Consider the following 9,537-nt stretch of genomic DNA (forward strand, 5'->3'; position numbering starts at 1 on the left):
ATTGTGAGGATTCAATGAGTTGATACATTCAAAAAAATTGTAAAACTGTGCCTGGCATAGTGTAAATCCTCAAAAAAAAAAAATGGCAACATGATTAGCACGAATGTGCCACTTGACATTTCTCCCTTTTTTGAGAAGTATACTTTGTGGGTTCCTTATAGCAGATCTGGCAAGTTATGCATTTTAAAATTTTTTAATTTTAAATTCCACATTGCTTTTTTTTTTTCAAGATAAAATTCACATGCCATAAAAGTCACTCAACTAAAGGATGTTGCTTTGGGGAATCAGCCATGGCGTCATCACCGAGTGCCTGGCTGATGACACACACAGAGTGGCAGTATAGTGAGGGGAGGGACCTTGCTGTGCAGGGAGGAGGAGCCATTGCCCTGTTTGAATACAGCCCTGCAGGACCAGCTGAACTGCCTCAAGAATGACGAATTGGCCCTCCAGTCAGTGACCAGCTCTAGAAGAGAGGGAGATGCAGTCTTCTCAGCCTGATCAGGACAGTCCTGTGACGTGTGTTGGTTCAGGTTGACAATGAAGCCCAGGCCAACCAGATTGCACTGGAGTTGAGCACAAGGAGCTGTGTGATGGAGGAAGAGGAAGAGGTCACTAGTAACAGAGCTGGGGAGTAAAAGAGGAGGAAGAAGAATCTGGGGGACAAGAACCAGGGAAACGGCAGGACATGGCACACCACTAGGCAGGGGACTCCCTCTTTATTGCTTCCCAAAGGCTTAGACGCCAGCCGCATGGGCCGGTGTGCTGGGCTGGTGAAGGCCGATGGTGGGGCAGAGCTGACCAGCAACGCCCATTTCTTCAGTATCAGTCTCTTGATTAAAAGCACGAACCTACAAGCAAGGAGACGTGGAAAGGAAATGGTATTTTAAAAGCACCAAAAAGAGTCTCAGGACTAGCATGTGTGTCACACTTGTGACATTTGTGTCACACCTGATACCTGCCCCCAGCTGTGGGCCCTACGATCAACCCCACCTGCCTCTGCCAGTTACCCCAGTGAGGCCCTGGCAAGTCACTCACCTCTCCGAGCTGCTCTGGCAGCATGGAACACGGAGAGTAAACCTCCACAGACTTGCTAGGAGGGACAAAGGCAACCGTGGATGTCCCTGCACTTGTGACACTGGGCAGGCTACCCACCTCTCTATTGTCTCTGCTGCATTCTGGGCTCAGAATGACATAAATTGGACCAGGAACTAGTTTTCAGGTTTAAGCCATAATACAAAAAGGACAGGACACAAACACTATTTTAGTCATCCTGAGTGGGGACCAGGGTATTTTATTGTGTTATTGTTTTGCCTTTTGTTTTATTTTCCCAGAAGCATGGTTTAGTACAGAGCACAGGGATTTGCATGTTTTGGCCTCCCGTGTTGTTGACCTGATCTCTCTCCATCATTATAAGCGGGGTAGTGATTTTCAGTGTCACTTATTCACAGGATCATTGTGAAGAGCAAATTAATCAATATGCATTTTAAGTGATCTGAACAGAAAGAACAGGAGCAGGCAGAATAAGTGCTCAGTAATAATACTGTTGTTATTATTAGTGTCACCCTTATGATTATTACCTAAGTTTTAGTGTTGCCCGAGCCCATGTGGGTGACAGATTCAGGATCACTCCATGTGAATTGTGCTGGCAACGAAAAGACCACACAAACACAAAATACCATTGTCGGGGGTCAGGGTTGGCTCTGTCACCTCAGGGTTCAGCTCCTGCACTGGAGAGCAAGAGGAGCAAGAGAGACAGCATATCTGAAACCGCCCTATTTATTGGGGAGAAGACATTCGATAGATTGTTCCACCCAAATAAGGCAAGGGGTAGGATTTCGAAGGGTGGAGTCTTGCTTGGTGATGTCTTGTGGTCAGCAGATTGATGGACATCTTGGCTAGTCACACCCATCTCAGGTGTTGTGTGGGATCACCGGCAGAGCAACAGGAAAGGCTGTCTTACCTCGCACAGCAAGGCCAGATGAGTCCCCTCATACGCTCAAATGCTCATAGCTCACACGCACAGCCCATGGATGAATTTCGACACTTTAGGGTGAAGGCCCTAAATAGACTAGGATCTGCCATCCATCCCAAATGCCAATCAAAGACGCAAACAGTGATGAAGGCAGGAAAGGAACTTTAATCAGTGTAGCTACACCAGGAAGACCAGGGACTCATCCTCAACCCTGTCTTCCAGGGTAATGACATGACCTTTAGGTTTAAATAGAGGAAGAATTAGGGAAGGGGGGAGAGGAACAAGTAATTATGTAGTCTTGATCAAACTGTCGTTGGATTCATCATTCTCTGAGTTCTGGTTCTGCAAGGTGACTCTGGAGAAGTAGTGGTCACTTGAGAGAGCAATCAGTTCCCGTGAAATAATTGCTCCTGCTCAGGGTGAGGCAGCCCTGGTTCCCGTCAAAACATTATTGCTTCCATTTAGGGGGTAATTTCATCAGGGGGTGATCTGTCTGAGATGCTCTGCTGTTCCTGGAATCCAGGGTGACTGCAGGTTTAGGGCAATTACTGGAGACCCCTAGGCACCATTCCTGGAAGTCTGGGACAGGATGTTATACAAGTGGGCACTGGTACAGCCCTGCAAACCTTGAAAATACTTTAGTTGATTTATCTTGATGCCTTCAGCCTTGAAGTGGGAAGAGGGCTAACCAGGTAATAAAGGAGACAGATACAAAACAAGGGCAGAGATGCCAAGCTTTGTCCTGCTTTTAGATACCCACTGGGCATCTGCAGGCTCTTGTCAAGAGTTGGTGCTATTTAGCAACAGCAGCCTCCGAGTCCTGTTGTAAATACTCATCAGTATTTACTCTCCTTCTTTTATGCCACACACTCTTTTCTAGCTACTATTGTTACCAAAAGCTCAGTCCTTGTTCCTGATGCCAACCCAATAACAAGGACATCGTTTTGAGAAAAAGGAAAAAGAAGTTTTATTGCTTTGCTAATAAAGGGAAAACACAGGGGACTCCTGCCCCAGAGGCTGTGATTCTGCCCATCAGCAGGAACAGGGAGATTTTAAAGAGGTGATTCCACATGTTCTCTGTTGCAGTTGTAATTCACTTATTAATTCGGGAGCAGTCATTTCTGAGACCTTCTGGTACCATCCTCAAAGTCTAGATGACTTCGGTCCTATGGTGGGTGTGTACTCAGGGACAGATAGCTCTGCCTAGGATGGGGAAGAAAGGTGATCCTGTTTCCCCTGAGATTAGGGAGTGGGGGAGATTAGCGGGGAGCAGGGAGAGAGGAAGAAAAAGAAGCAGGTCCATTTTAAAAATAAGTCACAGTGGCAGAGCAGCAAGGCTCTATGCAAAGCATAAAGTGGACACTGTTACACTATATGTTTGTGCTGGGTATTCAGAGAAAAAAATATCTTTTTATTTTTTTAAGTAGAAGGAAATAGTTCTTGCCTCCAAGGTGTTTGGATTAACTAAAGGAACAAGAAAAGTACAAAAATAACTAAAACCCATGTGAGCCCCCTGAACTGCCTGGCCTAACAGACACCCAGGCCAACGACAAGGAAGACAATCGGAGATGAATACCAGAGCGCCAAAGTCTCCACGGTCTCGAAGGGGCACAGCACAATGGCGACCATGTGGTCAATGTTCAGTAAAGACTGTGGCTATTTGTCACCAGGGAGGCCTCCTCCACGGACACTGAGGTAGATCTGGTGCTCCCGTCCTCTCCACACGGCTCACCATCATCTACCTCAACTCCTCTAGCACTTTCCCGACCCGCCTCCCATCCATTCTGTGTTCTCAAAGGCAGGGGCCTGTATTCTTCATCTTCTAGTCCTGAGGGCCAGCCATGTTATGGGAAAAGAGATATTTCTGAAGGGTTCAAGCAGTTCCTGGAGAACAGGGGGTCTTGCAGGACCAATGGGGTTCTTGACTTACACGAGATAAAAGAATCTCCGCAGCTGCCAGTCAAAGGCATGGACAGAGGTCTGTTTAGGAAAGTAGACAAATATTCAGGGGAGAATGTGGGTGATGTCAAGAGAAAGCGGCCTTGGGGATAAAGCAAGGAATACACATTCAAGGGAGTATGCAGGCCATCTCCAGAGGGAGGGCCAGCCAACGTTGGTGTCAGGTGTTGATATTTATAGAGGGACTTGAAAAGGGATGGACTAGAAGTGGGGTCAGGATGCAGTTACACAGCTTCATGCCAATTTCCCAGCTCTTGTGCTTTGCCCCCAGGCTACACATTTTCTGACAAGGGCATGGGTCAAGGGTACAGGTCAAGGGCATGGGCAGGTTGCCTCTGTTCATGGATGCTTTTTGCATTTCAGAATTCATGGGTGATTTCTGCATTTCAATGGTTCTGAGCTCTTCCTTTGAGATCCAGAATATTGCTCCCTTTTCCAAAATCCCCAAATTCCTCTTTCAGGTACAGCGCCTGGGACATATTGTCAAGGAGTCCATAAAAGGGTTGGGGACCAGGGCACAGCACAATGGGTACCATGTGGTCAATGTTCAGTAAAGATTGTGGTTATTTGCCACCAGGGAGACCTCCAATTTAGTCACATTGTAAAGAAAATGGAAATTGAGTGGGTGGGTAGTGAAGTGATAGAGTGCTTGCCTAGCATGCTTGAAGCCCTGGGTTAAATCTCCAGCACTAGAAAGAAAGAAAGAGAGAGAGTAGGGGAGAGAGAGAAGAGGGAAGAAAGAAAGAAAGAAAAAGAGGGAAAAAAGACAATAGAAATTGTTTGAAATGGTGCATTCTTAGTTCTCAGGTCAATTCCTAGAGTGCTCACAAACCACTGCTGGACTCATGCCTGCCATCTACTTCAAGGTCACCTTCATAGCTGCAGAAGGCATCTTCTTCCTGTTCTTGAAAATTGAAGTCACATCTGAGCATTTTCAGCCTCCTGCAGTGGGAATGGGAAACTAAGCAAACCACCAGGTGGAGTCAGACAGAGCCAGCCTCCCTGGCCTCATTTGCAAATCAGCATCCCTGCTACTCCCTGGGGCCACTGAGGACCACAGTGTGGACACAGAAGTGCTTCACTGGGGCAGGGGGTGTCACTGCCTGGCAGTTCTCATTTTCAACAAAGCTTTGGGACCACTGATCGCGATCTCCTGACCTCCTGTGCAAGTTCTCCCGGAGTTTGTCAGGGACAGGAGATGCAAGAACACATAGGGTCACTGCATATTCTCTTGCAATGTCATGACTTAAAAACCGAAGTACTAAATATTTACCCTGTCTTGCTTATGCCACTGGAGGAGTTCCTGGAGAGGGTGACCAGCACGCAGGAAATGCAGGGTCCTTGGTGCTCATGATGGAAAAGAATCTTAGATGCACGAGTCAGGGACAGATTTTATTTATTTGTCTGTTTGCTTGTTTTGGTACTGGGGACTGAACCCAGGGGGCCCCCTACCACTGAGATACACGCCCCCACCCCAGTCCTTTTTATTTTAATTTTGAGACAGGGTCCCACAAAGTTGCTGAGGTTGACTCAAACTTACAATCCTCCTGCCTCAGCCACCAGTGCTGCTGGAATTACAGGAGTGTACCAACACGCCAGGCAGAGACACAATTTATCGAGATAAGAAGACACACATTCAATGGAGAATGTGGGCCATCTCCAGAAGCAATCCCATGTTCTGGGGTGTTAATATTTATGGAAGGACAGTAGCTAGGGATTAGAGGTAGAGTTAGGGTGGAAACACACAATCTCACATCACTTTCCCTGTGCGCTTCGTTATTACCTACATCTCATTACTTTTTGCAGGCAAGGACAAGGGCCAAGGACATGGGCTAAGGACATGGGTTGGGTTGCTCTTGAGTTGCTTGTTTTGAATTTCATGTGTGTTTCTTGAATTCTGATGGTTCATTGAGACTGAGTTCTTTTGAGACTCAGCATATCTTTCTCTGTATCCTCAAATGCCTCTCTCACTACTATGGACTGTACCACTGGTCAACCTAGAAATTAATGAGCTAAAATGTTCTCTTTTAAGAATATCTCAACTAATTGACAAATGACTGATAGAATAGCATGAACTTGCAATCTCTAATGAGTTGGTGGATCTAATTAATGATCATCAATGGCTGCTAACATCACCCAAAGAAATAATTGGATGTTATTGGCCTTCTGATGTAAGAATACAGCGTCCCCTATGAAGTAGTCTTAGCAAAACACAAACGTGGAATCCAAATTTGACCAGTCCTCTGGCTGCAATTACCATTTATAGGAAATTGTTTTAGTTGGAATTAAAAAAAAAAATCTAAACTGTAGGCAATTACAAAGACAAGCAATTAAGTGTCTTCCATAAAGGGAAACAGGCTTGGAAAACTTCAGCTAAAAAAATGCCAATATCAACCAATCGGAATATATGGACCACATTTGGATACTGGTTCTTTTTACATATTTTTTAAAGGACAATCATTTAGCCAGGTGCAGTGATGCACATCTGTAATCCAAGCTACTCAGGAGGGTGAGGCAGGAGGATCACAAGTTAAAGGTCAGCTTCAGCAACTTAGCAAGACCCTGTCTCAAAGTTAAAAAAAAAAAATTAAAGGGCTAGGAATGTAGCTTAGTGGTAAAGTCCCCTTGTGATCAATCCTCAGTACCAATATAAAAAATATAATAAAAAATAAAGACAATCATTTATGACATTTGTGAGACAGCTGGGGAAGAAAAATGAGTTCTCTTAAACTGGCATTTCCCCTTAATGTTGTACATTTTGCTTTGATCAACCCCCAAAGAACACAGAATTAAAAGAGAAGTCGGGTTTACCCCTAAACCTTGGGGGATCTGAGTCAGAAATGCAAACAACACACTTACCATGTGTTTAAATATCTAAAAGTTCAACAGGGTCTTTGCTCTGTGGGTTCTCCCAAGAAACAAAACAAACTAAATCCTTGGACAAGGATGTGTATGCGGGCAGTTGATTTAGGGATTGATTCCAAGGAAGAGAAGTAGGAGTCTCTGAAGAAGAAAAAGGGAAAGTGACCCAATGTAATCATCTCACTGACCACCAGTGTGGGCAACCAGGGTCCTCCAAGGAACCACATGAAATGTGCCTCAGAATGACCTTCCTGGTCTAACTGACCAGGACAGCGGACATCCTGAGTCCTGCTTTTATGAGTCAAGAGGGCGCTGACTCTGACACTTCTGGGTTCTACTTGAGTCAGAATGACTGATGTGGCCCAAGAGGGTGTTCCCTGTGGGGAGCAGGGAGGCCCCAGGGCAGAAGGTAAGGCAAGATGCTGTCAGGGTACCCAGCATGCAGCTGGCTGCCATAGCAACAACTGACTGAAAGACTGGCGGGAAGGATGTGAGATAGAGGGCCAGAGGCAACCCTTAGGTGACCCAGTTGGCACACTGTTCAATCAAACATGCCCACCTCCCATCTTGACAGATAGACCTTCATAATGCCTCGGAGGCCAGGTTCAAACTTTTAGTTTGAGCCTCAGAATGTGGGCGTGTAGGGAGATTTAATCCCTGGGTGCTTGTCCATGACCTGCCTTCTTCTCCTGCCAGCCCTGGGTCCGCCTCATGTCACAAGGGGTCTTGCAACCATGTATGTGGACCCTCTGCCCATTCCTCCAAGATCCATTCCCCACTCCTTCAAAGACAGCTACTCCCCGGCCTCCCATGGGCCCCGGGGAGTGCACCTGAGGGCCACCCTGGGGAAAGTAGACCTGGAAGGAGGAGAAGGAGGGTCTAGAACAGTCCAGAGACTCAGGGAGTCCTGGGCACCCAGAGCATCCTCTGAAGCAGGAGGTGGAGTTATGGGTGGGCACATCCCCTTGCCTCACAGGAGGGATGTAGCTGGAGGAGGGTCAGAGTGGGGGCCAGGGCCGGGACCCCTCCTGCCCAGGTCTAGAGGCAACATTGGTTCCTTGCCATTATTAAGGTTGTGGAGTCAGACCTCTGGTCCATCCTGGCCAGGGCACAGGCCCAGCCTCAGGAAACCACTCACCTGCTCAGTTTCTTCATTTGCAAAGCGAGGAGCAGAGGTGTTGTGAGGATCACATGAGAAAGTGCTGCCCAGCATCTACCCTGGGCCGGGCACCTAACGACCACAACAGGAGGCCCAGTCTGTGAGTGGACAGAAGGGCTACCGCCACACAGTGGCCCTGGGACCAGGGTTTGTGCCTCGGGTACAGAGGTAATGGTTTTCCTGCAGAGTCCCCAAAAACTTTCCCCGGACTCCACTAGACTGTGTGCTTCTTGGGGCAGCTGCACATTGTTCTGTGACCCACCCATGTGATAAGTGTTCAATTAAAAACAAGTATTGAATGGACCATGAGAAATTGGAGTTTTGGGCTTTTAGTGGAAAACCAATATTTCATAATTTGGCTCCAAAGTTTTCACAGTCATCCCAAACTGGAATCCTTCTCTTCCACAAGTCTGCTCCCCATTTCCCTACCTAGGTTGGTGAGCAGCATCCCTACCTCCATGCCAGCTGGCAGGATATCATGCCTACCCTGTTCAATCAAACATGCCCACCTCTCACTATCCCTTATGCCCTTATCCTCCCTCTTCACTATCCCTTATGCCCAATCAATTCCATGCCCATTTGCTAATTTTTAAAATTTATCCAGTTTAGGCTACTACTCTCTCTCCCCTGAGGTGCTATGGCAGACTTTAATGGCTCACCTTACATACACTCAAGTCCCTTCCCTAGTGCAGCAGCCACAATGGCCTTGGCACATTTGACCACATACCCACTGGGCTTCAGGGTAAAGCCATAGCTCTTCAGTATAACCTGGAGGACCCTGTTGTATCCACTGCCCCTCTATACCATCCAATCCTTAAAGGTAGACTTTATCTTATTTTTCTTTGGTATGCAAAATTTTAAAATCTAGACTTAAGCTATCAAATGTCAGAAGTGAGTCAGGACCCAGCTGAGTCAATGGCTTCCCTTGAGAAACAGGGTGTGCATTGATCTTGCAAAGCAGGGCTCACACCCACAGGCTGCTTTGGTGAGGTCCCCTGGGCTCCGTGCACTGCCCTTCCTTTGGATGTGGAATGAATTCAGTCCCAGTGTGAGTCACTGGGCTATTTATAGAAACTGCCATCTTTCTCTAGAGGGCTCTCTACTGACATTTGACACACTTAAGCCATATGACTGCTCCAGAGAGTCTGTGCTAGTCTATTTTAGTGACTCAACCTCAGGAATTTATCTTCCAGCTGGAAGAGTATTCCAGAAATTATGGAACTGGCCAACACACTGGCCTTGCCCCCACATCAACTCCTCTTCCCCTTCACTCCTAGTTGTACCTACCGTCCAACATTTGCTAAAGAGAAAAATGTTCCTAGGCTGATTTCTGGCATAAGAACATGCCACATTGGTAGGCTTTATCTATTGGTTTGATCAGACAAGCTGATCTGAGTCTTAGTTGGGTCAATAGGGACAGAAGTCTCAAATACTTCACGAGGTATTATGATTTGAAGCTGGAATGTCCCCAAAAATCTCGTGTGTTGAAGGCTTGGTCCCCCATACAACAATGTTCAGGGGTGGGGTTTCTAGGAAATGATTGGATCATGAGAGCTCTAACCTCATCGATGGATTCATCCAATTA

General features: G+C 46.7%; 1 pseudogene; it reads left to right on the forward strand.

Moving 5' to 3' along the window:
• The first annotated feature begins 290 nt into the window (after window positions 1-290).
• On the forward strand, window positions 291-635 carry LOC143637871 (snRNA-activating protein complex subunit 5 pseudogene; annotated as a pseudogene).
• Window positions 636-9,537: the final 8,902 nt, after the last annotated feature.

This window comes from Callospermophilus lateralis, chromosome 14 (assembly GCF_048772815.1).
Source record: "Callospermophilus lateralis isolate mCalLat2 chromosome 14, mCalLat2.hap1, whole genome shotgun sequence".
NCBI classification, from domain to species: domain Eukaryota; kingdom Metazoa; phylum Chordata; class Mammalia; order Rodentia; family Sciuridae; genus Callospermophilus; species Callospermophilus lateralis.